Source organism: Beta vulgaris, chromosome 1, assembly GCF_026745355.1.
Source record: "Beta vulgaris subsp. vulgaris cultivar EL10 chromosome 1, EL10.2, whole genome shotgun sequence".
Lineage (NCBI taxonomy): Eukaryota > Viridiplantae > Streptophyta > Magnoliopsida > Caryophyllales > Amaranthaceae > Beta > Beta vulgaris.
Window position 1 is genome coordinate 14,725,942 of NC_079202.1, and position 14,070 is coordinate 14,740,011.

General features: G+C 35.5%; 1 long non-coding RNA gene across 1 annotated transcript; it reads right to left on the minus strand.

Moving 5' to 3' along the window:
• Window positions 1-9,767: 9,767 nt before the first annotated feature.
• LOC125498239 (uncharacterized) lies at window positions 9,768-14,058 on the minus strand. The gene is made up of 3 exons (XR_007275092.2): window positions 10,370-14,058; window positions 10,196-10,278; window positions 9,768-10,113 (listed from the first exon to the last, which is right to left on the minus strand). It is a non-coding gene; the product is annotated as an uncharacterized LOC125498239 (long non-coding RNA).
• Between the last annotated feature and the right edge of the window lie 12 nt (window positions 14,059-14,070).

Here is a 14,070-nt window from a genome sequence, read left to right on the forward strand (position 1 = left end):
CATACTCCATTCTTCTAAATGGAATGCCTACCTTCCCATTCCCTGCTCAGAAAGGCTTGAGACAAGGGGATCCTTTGTCTCCTTTCCTATTTGCACTGACTATCGAATATCTTAGTAGGTGCTTCGGGTTATGAGTAGTCATGCTAGTTTCAACTATCATCCTAAGTGCAAGAGATTGAAGCTCACTCATCTAATGTTTGCACATGATGTGCTCATGTTTGTGAGAGCAGATCACAGTTCGTTGGGGAAAATGATGGAAGCTTTTAGGAAATTCTCTACGACTTTAGGGTTGGAGTCAAATAATGGAAAGAGTTGCATCTATTTCTCTGGCATTAACCAAGAGGAGGCTACAAAACTGGCATGTAGTATTCAAATGCCTACTGGCTTATTGCCTTTTAGGTATCTTGGTGTTCCTCTTGCAACCAAGAAACTTAGTGCAAACCTCTTATTGACAATATTACTGTAAGGGCTCAAGGGTGGATATCTTATTTCCTTTCATATGATGGTAGACGTTAGCTTGTTTAGTCCATTCTTGAGAGTATGCAAAACTATTGAGCTCAAATTTTCCCTCTTCCTAAGAAGTTATTTAAGGTAGTGGAGACAATCTATAGAAGGTTTTGTGGACTGGAGCTGTGGATAATTCTAGAAAGGCTCCTCTGGCATGGTCTTCCATTCAATTGCCTAAAACTGCTGGTGGCTTGAATGTGGTGAATATGGTAAACTGAAATAAAGCAGTTATGTTGAAGTTGTTATGGCTAGTGCTTTTAAGTAGGATAAGCTCTGGGTGAGGTGGGTCCATGCCTACTATGTCAAGAGAAGTAGTGTGCAGGATGTGTTGCTATTTCCTAGTAACATTACTTGGATTCTTAGGAAGTTCATAGCTTCCAGAGACCTTTTGGTGAGAGTTGGAGGATAGAGTGCAATCAGTTCTCCTCTTGCTTTCAACATTAAGAAGATTTACAGAAAGCTCCAAGAAGACAGTGAAAGGGTTGAATGGAGAAGATTGGTGTGTAATAACAAAGCAACTCCAAAGAGCAAATTCATCTTATAGCATGGCTCTACTTGCTCAACAGGCTAGCAACTGCCTCTACAGTGAACTAGTGGGATTTGAATGTTAGCCCTTACTGTAAGATTTGTGGGAGGAATTAGAGAGCATTCATCATCTATTCTTTAGCTGCACTTACAGTAAAGAAGTTTGGCCGCATGTTTTGGGGTATATCAACTGTCAACCATAGATAAATGCAGTGGGGGAGCTTGCAAATGCTATAAAGAAAGAAGTTAAAAAAGCAAGGATAAGGTGTTTGTGATGCTTTATACTGAGAGTATTTATGCAATATGGTTGCAGAGAAATAGTATGTTCTTTAAGCAATCTCTAATGAGTCCTAGCAATCTAGTTAAAGATATCATCTTTAGAGTGTCATGTAGATGTAATGAGCAGGAAATGACTAAATTGATCGTATAATCTGAAGGCTGTAAGTTTCTAGTGGCTAGGCAGTCTGTTGTCTTTGCTTGAGGGTTTGTAAGGTACTGTTGCTTAGGCAGCCTGTTGCCTATAGTTGCTTTGTCTGTAAATCCTTTTTTTTGGTTATCAATAAATACTTTGAATTGTCAAAAAAAAAAAATAATAAGTAAGCACTACCAACAATTATAAGCATAAGAATATAAATAGTTAGCATGGAAGAAAAAATGCAGATATATAATTTTTCTATCCTATATGTCCTTCCTATATTACCCATCTCTCACGAAACAATAAAAGTAAATAAAACAAAATAGAAAAATTAAAATAATAGATAATTAAATAATACTATATAATTTTTGAATAATAAAAAAGAATCGAAAATTAAAATAATTTTTTCGAAAACCCGAATTTTCGAATAATTTTTTTTTCATAACTTAAAAAAATATATATTTTAATTCGAACCAAAATACTTGACACCTCGAAACATGTTTGAAAAACTAATTTAAACACAACGAATAAGTAGGAGCTCAATCCTAAGAAATTCATTTTAAATAACCAATTAGTTGGGCGTTTAAAATTTTTAAATAAACCTAAAGCTCCTAGATACCACTTTGTAACACCCCGATAATTCTCTCTTTTTCAAAATACCTTTTTAATATAAAATTTAGAGAATCATCAAAGCATTATCGCCTGTGTGATAACGTATCGGCTTATTCAAAATTTTGGAGCGGAAAACATAACCACTAACTTTAGAATTGAAATTTAATTAATAAGAAAGTCAACTTCAAAGTCAACCAATAACATCAAAGTTAACTTAAAACCAAATCAACCATAAAGAATGCAAATCAAAGTACGATAAATAATTAATAAACTACACAAGCTCTCCATTCCGGAACCCAATGATGCATCATCTCCAAACTTCTAGATGACAATGCACTAGAGAGTCTGCTCACTAAGAATGGATCATCACAGGATCAATAAGGCAAAGCAATGATCAACACACCCAAACAAAAGCACGTAAAATCGGCAAAGCTGAGTACTACATAATAAATAAAATAAACAATCCTAACATGATACCAATAAATAGTAAGTCTGGATAAATAATAACATAATAACTTGCATATAACTTTTACTGAACTAATCTTTAACAACATTCTTATTACTCTAAATGGAATAGTCACTGGACCGAGTTGTCTAACTAAAACAGTCTTCCCTTTGGAAGACGAAATACGGGCGCGACTCCATATTCTCATGACCTTGGAACCTTTTAAATAAACATAGGAACATTGATCAATTCGATTCCTAGAAAAATCCATGGCACACTCACCATGTACCCCAACTCCTATTTGTCCAGTACTTCAGACTTGCACCAGTCCAAATCTTATTACTATCCAAGTTTAACTTTACATGATTTACCATTTATTAATTGTTATGACACACAAGAAACACATATGATATATGCTCAAACAATCATAACGTTTTTTAATCTTAGGATTAGATAAGTGATCACACAACTTACAACCCAAGTAAGATTAATTCCTTCTTTAATCCAACTTTCTTTATTTGTTGAACTTAGCCAACAACCAACTTACCTTTCAAAGGTATAAAATATCAACTTACCAAATAAGGTCATCGGTCCTCGTAGAATAGTGAAATAATAGTAAAAGGGAACAACATGATTCAATCATGATCAATACCAATAAATATATTAATTCCCCTATGTCAATTAATAAAATAAAGTTCCTAACCAACATGCTTGCATCAATCTTCCATACAAACATGATATAAATATCATAACTAACATGTTCGCACAACGGCATAAAACATGCAAAATCCAACATAATAGCAATCATATCTGAACTCACATAGTTCCTATACATGATACTACATAACTTTCCTTCTTAAAATCATGATATTACATTAATCAACATATAGGTATGTACGTACCTTGTGTAAACAAACCGATAGGCTACTTCAACAATCTTAAAAGTTGCCTAGAGAGAATTCTCTGCATAAAACAACCAATATAAATTCATAATCAATACTCAAATAATTTCCAGCAACTTCAAAATACTTTAAACCTCCTTTAAAAATATTTAAATTAAGTCGTCTCCATCATTAAAACTTCAAATACTAAGACTTCCTAGCATAATAGTACCATACTTGTTATTAAAATCTTTAAAATTCCATTAATAATATCCTTTTTAAAATTCCAGCAACATATAATCTATCAAAACTCTCTTTAAACTCGCTTCAACATACTTAACTTTTAAGAATAATCAATTCCATAGTATATAACACACTACTATTATTTTCCAATCTTTAACACCCTAAAAATCCATGCTTGATAATTAAAAATCCAATCTAAACATAATAATTAAATCTGAATTTTTATTTCTTCAATACATAAATGACATAATCTTAGATTAATAATCAAATCATCAAACTAAAGCTTTTAAATATAATTAAACTAAAAACAAATCTTAAAAACACAATCTTTTTTTTTGGTAAAAATGTAAGAACTTTGTATTACCAAAAAGCAAAAAAGCACCAGCCACAACACATAGCAGCCTCAACATCTCAACAACCAACATATACTACAACAACAAGACAAACAAACTACCTGAGGCTAACAACAAAATTAGAGAAACACACCAAAATCAGTTATTAGGACCAACTAGTTCTACAAACCATCGTTTCTCACTATCCCTCTATATATGACAAAGTTTACCTTTGATTATAATACACACATCTATCTGAATTTTCTTAAGTACAAAATCAGGTCTCCACACAACAGCTTCCCAAAGTGCATGATTTCCAGCTTTCCAGATTTGGTACACTGTGGCAGCAATGCACAATAAGCAATTTGTTGTTTGACCTTGCTAAGGAAACTTCTACGCTATTCCTCTAGTGAACCTAAATATTCTCTTCAGTACTCATTCTTATGTGGGACCAATTCATAATGCCTTGACTAACCACCTTGTTGAAAAGGCATTATTTGAAAAAATAGGTGAGAGCAAGAATCATTACCATGTTGACATGGAAGGCACTCAATATCCAGACATATACCAGCTTGTTGTAACTTCTCACATGTTCTGAGCTTTCCCAACATGGTCAACCATGCTATGAAAGAGTGCGTGGGATGCTGATAGAGTTCCAAACCCAATGTTGTCACCCTACATTGTCTTGTTCTCCTCTAAGCTATTTGTAATCTATTATTTACCAAAAATACTCTTTGTTGCCATCTAGCCATGAGTTGTTATGCAGCTCTAGACATATCCTTTATTCTGCAAGTGACTTTCCAGTACCAGCTTGCAGAGTTAGGAGCTACATAGCTCCACCAATTCTCATTTTTAAGATAAATATTATGCACCTATCTAATCCATATAGTTTCTTCTTTTTTTTTTTGCAATTTTCTATGTGTACTTTTCAATTGCTGTCATGTTCCACAAAACACAATCCCTGATACCACCACTCTTCTTTGGTTTGCAGACAACCTACATACTAAAGGAGATTTTATGTTAATGAGACTTATCATCCCACAAGAATGCTCTACAAATTTGCACTATCTTTTGCAACACTCCTTTGGGAAGGATAAAAACTTGCGCCCAATATGTATGAAGGCTGAGCAATACAGAGCTCACTAGGAAATTTCTTACCGCATAAGACAAATGCCTAAAAGTCCAGCATAGAATTCTATTAAGAATCTTATCCACTAAAATATCACAATTGGTAACTGACACTCTCTTGGATGTGATAGGAACACCAAGTAACAAAAGGGGAAATTAAATTTCGTAAACCCAGTCACCTGTAACATCTGATTTGTATCTCCTCATGCACATTACCAAATAAATAGCAGATTTTTCATTGTTTGCCCTAGTCATAAGCACAACACACTTCACTCCCCTTTGCAAAACAACATTAGGTCATCAGCAAAATGAGGTGAGTGATCTTAAGAGAAGAGCACCTATAGTGATAAACAAACCCAAGTTTAGTACTCATCTTCTTAAGAATTCTAGTAAAGTATTTCATAAGTGTGAAAATATGCCTTGAATATGTTATAGTCGAGCTATCTACAAAATGCAACTCGCGGAATTAGTCACGACACGCGCCTGAAATCGCCGAGAGCTAACCGCGACTCGTAGCCAACGTCGTGACTTGCGCTTTACGCGGAATTCTTCGTCGCGTGTTTTGTTAGTGTTATTAGCCGAGTTAAATTCCTATTTAACCTAATATCGTTTATTTAACGATGTTAGCATATATACATCTGTAACTCTGTTTTTCCTCATACACATCAATAAAATATTCTGTCTCTTTTCCCCGTGGACGTAGCCAAATTGGTGAACCATGTAAATCTGTTGTCTGCTTTATTGATTTTTCAATCTATTATTTGTTACTTTCTCACATCTGTCATAACAATAAATAACACAAATAAACTGAGGAGAGAGGGGTCCCCGATCTAAACCCCTTCTTGCCCTTGAAAAACCACATAATCCACCATTAATCTTATAGAAAGCAGGCCAGGACTAGTGATACAGGTCATAATCCGACCTTTAAACTTCTTAGGAAACTTCAGCTTGCTTAATAGATCACCTAAAAAAATCCAGCTAACAGAGTCATAGTCTTTCTTTAGATCAACCTTCATTGTGCATCTGGGAGGATCACTTTTTCTTTTATAATGATTTAAATTTCTTGACAAATCAAGATATTATGCATGATGCTCCTATCTTCAACAAAATGCACTTTGCACTTGATCAACTATGCAAGGTTAAACAAGCTTTAATATGTTGCAAATCATTTTAGAAATGATCTTGTACAGAATGTTGCAACAGCCAATAAGACGAAACCAACTTACCTCTGTAGGTTGCACAACTTTAAGAATTAAACAAAGAGTGGTAGCATTAATCTACTGAGTAATCTACTAGTATGAAAGAAGTCCAATATTGCTGCCACAATATCAAGCCCCACACAAGTCAACCTCTCCTAAAAAAAAACCACTGGAGTAGTAACCATCAGGCCCAATAGCTTTCCCCTCATTAATATCAAACAAAGCAGCTCTAACATCTTCTCCAGAGAAAGGAGCACATAACGCTTGCTGCTGACTACTACTAACCACCACCTTCAGAAATAATAGCACTACTCACTCTGTGTCTGCACTAGTCTCATTCCCATTAAGTATTCATAGCACCTTAAGAAAGCAGCTTCAACATCACTAATATTCTCCTACCAAACCCCGTCAATGTCCTTAATGCGTTAGACATGATTTTGTTGTGTTCGTTTCCTCAAACAAGCATGGAAATAGTAGACTTTTCATCTCCACCTTTTATCTCAGCAGTCTTAACTTTCTGTTTTACAAGACTAGTTCTTGATGTTGTCAACCTGGTATACTCTTACCTAGCCAACACCTCCTGCTTGTGTAAATCATCATTCAAAGCTTCTGATAAATTGCTTTTTGGATGTTAGTAAGCCTAGTAAGAGCAACCTGGGCATCCTTCTCAACATTTGCAAATCTATCTCTATGTAAAGCTTTAAAATAAGGTTTGAGCCTCTTAAGCTTTTTAAGAACTTGGTACATTGCAACTCCCTCTACACTACCTTACCAGCTCTCTGCAACTATGCTAAAAAAACCCTCATCATCATACCACATGTTACAAAACTTGAATTGTTTAGCTTTCTGCACCACATTAGCATCCAGTTTTATAATAATAGAGTAGTGATATGAGATACTCTCTGGTAAAAAAAAAAGCATTAGCAGCCCTGAAAGAGTTGAACCAACTGTCATTGGCCAAGACTCTATCAGTCTTAGAGAAAACCAACTCTCTCTCTCTTCTTTATTTGACCAGGTGAAAAAAGGCCCACTAGAAGGGTGATCTTGAAGCATACAGTCTCTCATACAATGTCGGAATCTTGCAACCTCATCCATTGTAACCTGGGACCCAATTCTTTCCCCTATGTTCAGGATATTATTGAAATCCCCAAGTACCAACGGTCAAGCTCCTCGAATTGTATTGCTAATATGCACCAGAGAGTCCCATGACATTCCTCTGTCACCAGCATCATTAAATCCATATACCACAGTAACCTCAAACTGCTTCCTAGTGGCCTTATGAATCACCTCACAATGAATGAATTGATCAGCCCCATGCATACTCAGACACATTCACTACAAAGATACTAGGTCGCCAGATTAACTAAATTCTCCCTCCAACATGAAATCGGATATTATTTATAATAGAACAACCATCACACACATTAGGGTATACTTTATGGAAATTTCCAACCCCACCCTAGTTTGCAGAAGCCCTAATAGTCCAATTTTATAGTGAGATAAAACCCATTTAACATCACTATGCTTTTGAGGACTATTTAGGCCTCTCATGTTTCAGCATCCTACACTATCCATTAGGAGGCTTCAATACTCCCTCTTCCTGCATCTTGTTAACAGCCTCTGACTGATCATCAGTTTTAGGTGCCACACCAGTGAGTTCCTTGTTCTTCCCACTACCATTGTTAGGCAAATCAATTCTCCTCCCATCTTGTCCCAGCTTAGAATTCTTTATTATACTGTGAGGAGAAGGGAGTATTATACCTGATATCTCATCATGCACCAGCCCAACAACAGCTGCTCCCACATTAGTATCATCAGCAACCTCTCTTTCAATAGCAACTGAAACCACCTTCTCCTTCACAACCAACTGTTTCCTAAGCTTCACTTTTTCAATGCTAGTTCATACTTCTTTTGTATGCACTGCTCTCCAGTATGACCAATATCCTTGCACTCCTCACAAATTATAGGTTTGCAATCATACAACACCTTCTGACTCACTTTCAACCCTTTCTCATTAGTAAACACCACTTCATGTAAAAACACAATATTTAAATAAAACTTGAGGCAGAAGAAAGGTAATCCAACCAAAACAAAGGAAGAAAAGAACAAAGGTGCCTGCGGTGGTGACATGGCAGCAGCTCGGCGGCAGCATGGTGGTTGCTGGTGGTTAGATTGAGGAAGGGAGGTTACTTGTTGAAGAAGAAATCATTTCTTAGAAGAGATGAAAGAAAAAAATTGTGACAGAGAAAGAGGGAGGAAGAGGCGTCGATTTTTGGTGTGAAGTGAGGAGAGAGAAAATTATGTGTGGGAAAAAAATTATGGGTTCAATGAATTTATATATGTGTTTTCCTTGTGGGCTTAAGAAAAGGCAATTGGGCATAAACAGAGTTTAATGATTAGTAAAATTGATGTTTGGATCTCCTAACACAACTAGAAGTCCTTTTCCTAATCTAAATAGTGTTTAGGTTCCTCAAGCCCCTTTAGACACCTTTTTCAAATCCAAAAAGTATTAATTTCAAATGTTTTTCAAAGCATGCTTAAACAAAATATTTTAACTTCTTTAAATTCTTGAAATAATTCCTTTGACTTTCAAATAGTCAATCTTTTAAAGAAATAAATTATTGAATATTAAATTATATTCATATATATATTATACTAAAACATTTTTATAAAACTGATAAATTTACGGGGGATTATATTCACGCCTGAAACCTTTGGACTGCAAAATCACCACCCTTCACCTGTCTCTAGCAGCCGGGGTACCCGTGCACAACCCTCGTCATTGCTCACACACCTCCTCTTTTCCCTGCCACTCTTTCTCTTTCACCTGCCGCGAATCTCTCCTCCCCTCCGCTTCACGTTGCTCGCGCCATTCCAGAGTCGTCTTTGCCACCTTCGATTAAGGTTAGAGGGGGGGATGCACGACTCTCTCCTCCCCACTGATGCATGTTGGTTGCGCTTTCTACCGGAGGAATGGGGGGAGGGGGGTGCACGACTGCAGGTGCAAAGGGGAGTGGGGTTTGAAACAATAGTTAGGGATGGGAGGGGGTTCGGGATAGCAGGGGAAGGGGAGGGGGAGGCGGGTCAGTGGTGTAACAGCCCACGTCCTAGCTTTCTTCAAATCGATTAAAAATTGAACTTAATAGCATTAGCGGAAGCAAATCATAGTAAAAATGGTACGGAGGTTGACACCTGCTTGAGTCAACCCATTAATATGGCTGAGTTGACTTTATGAGCTGAGTTAAGAAAAAACATACATCATACGAAATATAGTTTAGTTATTACAGGCCCATATAGTAATATATATCATAATGTACATCCAAACATTCTTCACCAAAAGACAAGTTTTAAGTTTCAAAAGATGATCATGTTCAAGCTTTGGTCAGCTATGATTGCGGAGGTATCATTTCTCCAGAGCTTCCCATCTGCCTACCTTAGCTTGCTAGTTCCTGCACAAGAGTCTGCCCCCACCAAGACAGGTACATAGAACAAAATTCAGCTTACGCTGGTATACAAATCAATCCTTTACGAAAAACCGAATACAGCCACATTTAACCATTTTCTAGTATAAGAAAGAAACCCCATTTCATTTGCTTTTCCAACATGCAAGGGTTTATACTTAATTACAATCAAAATACAGTAGCTAATAGTCATACAAACCAAGAATTCATCCTCAATTTTCCTCTCAAAAATACTTCGAATAGTTTTCACAATACTTATCTTCCAAAAAGGGATTGAATTTGCATATCTCAATTTGTAATTGGTACGATCCGACTTCTCCTTCTCCTTAGGATGAGATTTTAACTTCTTTGGAATCCTTAAACACCTATTTACATCCACACAAAAAAATCATAAGAACATACCTAAAGGAAGTATCTCAATTTACCCAAACTATTCAACATACTTACTATTTTTCTAGTTGAAGAAGATAGCTCTTTTTCTTGAACTTCTTGGCCTCGAAATGGTGATTCCTTTTCTTCCCAATATGCTCCTATATGTAGTGAATGAGAATCAGGCTTTGCATGTAGAGATTAAGAGACAAAAATCCAAAGAAACGAAGCTGAGGTAAGTTATGGCTTTACCGCCAGAACTGGCGAGTGAAGAGAGGAAGGAGGAAGTGTTTTTGGGCAGATCAATTTTGGTTGGTTTTGGTGATGAAAATTATGTAGGATGGAAAGGTATATAAGAGGAAGGTATGGGTGCATTACTTCAAACTTGGTCAACCAATTTGAGTTCATTAATGTGGCTCCCTTCCACTTGGTGCATACCAGAAATTTTCAGCTCTTCCCTTTTGTCTTAACATGACTCCAAATTCTGTAACAGCCCGCACTTTCGAGCTGCTAGCTAAACACACTTAAGATTCACTAATTACAATCAACGCTTAATAAATCTCGAATTAATATTTACTCGTAGCGGAAACATAATCTATAATACGATCCTGAACCTGTGGGTCAACTCATGACCCACAGCATAATAACTTCAAAACCAACACTAGGGGAAAAAAAAAGGAAGGGCTGCGGAGGAAGGGCTGCACTTTTTCTAAAATCGCAGCCCTACTAGTGAAGGGCTGCACTTTTGTACAAAAGCGCAGCCCTACACAACAGAAGGGCTGCGCTTTTTTATAAAAGCGCAACCCTTCACTCAATAGGGCTGCGCTTTTATAAAAGGCGCAGCCCTTCTGACTAAGTAGGGCTGCGCTTTTGAAGAAAAGCGCAACCCTTCTTTAAAAAATTTGAAAAATTCAAGTTCGCGGGCTTCAAATACTAAGCGGGTCGTCAAATATATCCCTCATTCTTCTCTCTCCTCTCTCACGTCCCTCATTATTCCTTTTCCTCCTTCTCTCACATCCCTCCTCCCTCTCCTCCTTCTCTCTAATCCTCTCAAAAACTCCCAGAAATGTTGCGACAAAAACGCTGAAATGATTTGCATGAATCATGCCGATGGAGTCCGATTGCCTATTGTGACACCTTTTCGGAAGCGGAACGAGCCAACGAGTCAAACTCACCGCTAGGCTATAACGTTTAGGCTTTTTAAGCCATCCGAGTTCGTTTAAGCCTCCAAATAGGCATTTTAAGATTTTTCGAAAAAAAATTTTCCCTTAAATTATGTATTAGGGTTTTGTTTTATGTATTTAAACATTATTAGGTTAATGTTTGGAGGTATTTCTTGTATTTCCAGATCTATAATGTTCTTGTATACTTCTCTTTGTTTATATATTTTGATTAATGTTCTTGTATACTTCTCTTTGTTTTGATTAATGTTCTTGTATACTTCTCTTTGTTTTGACGATTAAGGTTCTTGTATACTTCTCTTTGTTTATTTTGATTAATGTTCTTGTATACTTCTCTTTGTATATAATTTCTTGTATTTTCATCTTTGTTTTGATTAATGTTCTTGTATACTTCTTGTATACTTCTCTTTGTATATTAGTTTTTGTTCCTTTTTTTCATTTTCGTTTCATTCTTTTTTTTGTTTTGGGTTTAGTATTTTCGTTTCGTTTCTCTTCTCTTCTGTTTAATTTCAGAAAATAGGAGATTATGAGTAAAAACATGTCCAAAAAAAAAAAAAAAATTTATTTTTTTTTTTGGTAGGAAGGGCTGCGCTAGTTAGGAAAAAGCGCAGCCCTTCTAGCTCAGAAGGGCTGCGCTTTTTCCTAACTAGCGCAGCCCTTCTGGGCTAGAAGGGCTGCGCTTTTTCCTAACTAGCGCAGCCCTTCTAGCTTAAGGGCTGGGCTTTTCTAGCGCAGCCCTACTTAAAAAGTGAAGGGCTGCTACTGAAAGGGCTGCTGTCGAAAAGCGCAGCCCTACAGGCCTTTTTCAGCGCAACCCTTCTTCATTTTTCCACTAGTGCAAATACCAAATTACAATTTACTTGATTCTCAAAATAATAGAATATTATATTATTCACTAAGCACTTGAATACTTCCAAATACAACTTTGAATCCCTAATATATTTACAATTTGATAACCAACTCTTTATTTCCGATCCACTATGAGCACCCAATACAATCCTGCAAATTACAGAAGAAAATACAAAACAAAAACAAAACTAAAATGAGCGGAATGCTGAGTAACTTTACTTCAGCCCGTCAAAATGATTTTGGTTCGTAAACATTTTTCATATAAGAAACTGACTTGGTAATTGTTCGAAAAATAATTATTCTTTTAAATATATCGCTGGCGTAGCTTAATCACGTAACAAAAATCACTGGCAAGTACAGGCTCATAACATAACACAACAAAATATTCGACCTTTTCTGGACTTAACTCATATCTGAATCATTTCTTTTAATCAGTACCTTGCCCACTATTCATCTCAGTTCATAAACTAAGTTAGCTAAAACCATTTCGAAATCATCTCCTCATTATCATACCCAAATCATATTCTAAGAAACATAGTATTTCCGAACAATTCCAATAACTGAACAAAATGATACTTTTATAACAATCCAATAGCAATTCACAACTAACTAATAGAGACGCATCTATAACCATGGCCATGACTACAAACGATGTATAATATAAAAAATACAACATAACACATACGTACATATAAATACATTTTTGCTAAACATAAATGTTACCTTAACTACAAACCAATTTTTCCTACTAACAATCTTCCATAGAATAACACTGATTAATCTTCAATAATAATCCTCAATCCCCAATATAGCATGAGCTCAACAAATTCATAACCATAGTCACATTACCAATAACAATAAGAATTATTAGATAAACATTCCATAAATTTAATATACAAAAACTAATCTACTAACTCATTCTTATAACCTATACTTATTCCTAATCCCCATTCATTTGTCATTTTTATACACATATCAATTAATCTTGCACTCCATACTCTCAATCAAAATGAACTATCATCAATATCCATTCTACTAATCCAACTTACAACAACAATTTCTCACTTTAATTAACCTCATAAGCTAACTCTAATAAAACTCATTTCTCTGAAAATCATAATATAATAGCAAGTTCAATTCTCCAATCCAACTCTAGATTGACATAAGGGTTTTATAAAACAAGACCAAATTCAGAATTTACCAAATTACTTAAAAACAAAATCAACAAGTTGATTTTATAATTTACTTAACAAAATAGAAGATTATAAAGTAATTCAAAATGAGTTTCAATCTAAGTAATTGAACAAAAGTTCTAATCTTTAATCTCAACAATCCAAATAATACCAATTTCAATCCCTTAATCTGATTTTGCAAATCAATAATAATTTTAATTACACTTGTAAAAATCAGAATTATTAATAGTATAAAAATCATATTACAATTGATGAAATAAAGGTCATAATTTAAACCCAAAATTTATACATTCATCTAACAATTGGGTTTTCTGAACAAAAGTGAGAGAAAGATTGAAAGAGTAGTACCTAACATCAACACAACAACAACAACAACAACCACGAAGCTGCAGCGACGACAACAAAAGCATGAAAGAAAATAGCAGCAGCAACATCAAACTTGCAAAGGTCATAACTCATAGCTCCGGACTCCGAATTTAACGATTTTTAAGTCTAAATTCAATAACTTTTCGAGATCTACAACTTTCATGCAATACGTTTGGGCAAATTCCGACTTCATAATGCAGAAATGAAACATGTACAGTACGGGGTATAAAATCAGAGGAGAGAGAAAATTATTGTTTGGGGTTTTATTTTGGTTTTGGGGTTTCCTTTAATCTTGATGAAGGAAAATGGAAGATTGACCACAAGGCAACCATGTGGCATATTTCACCTATTGCCACCAGAGAGA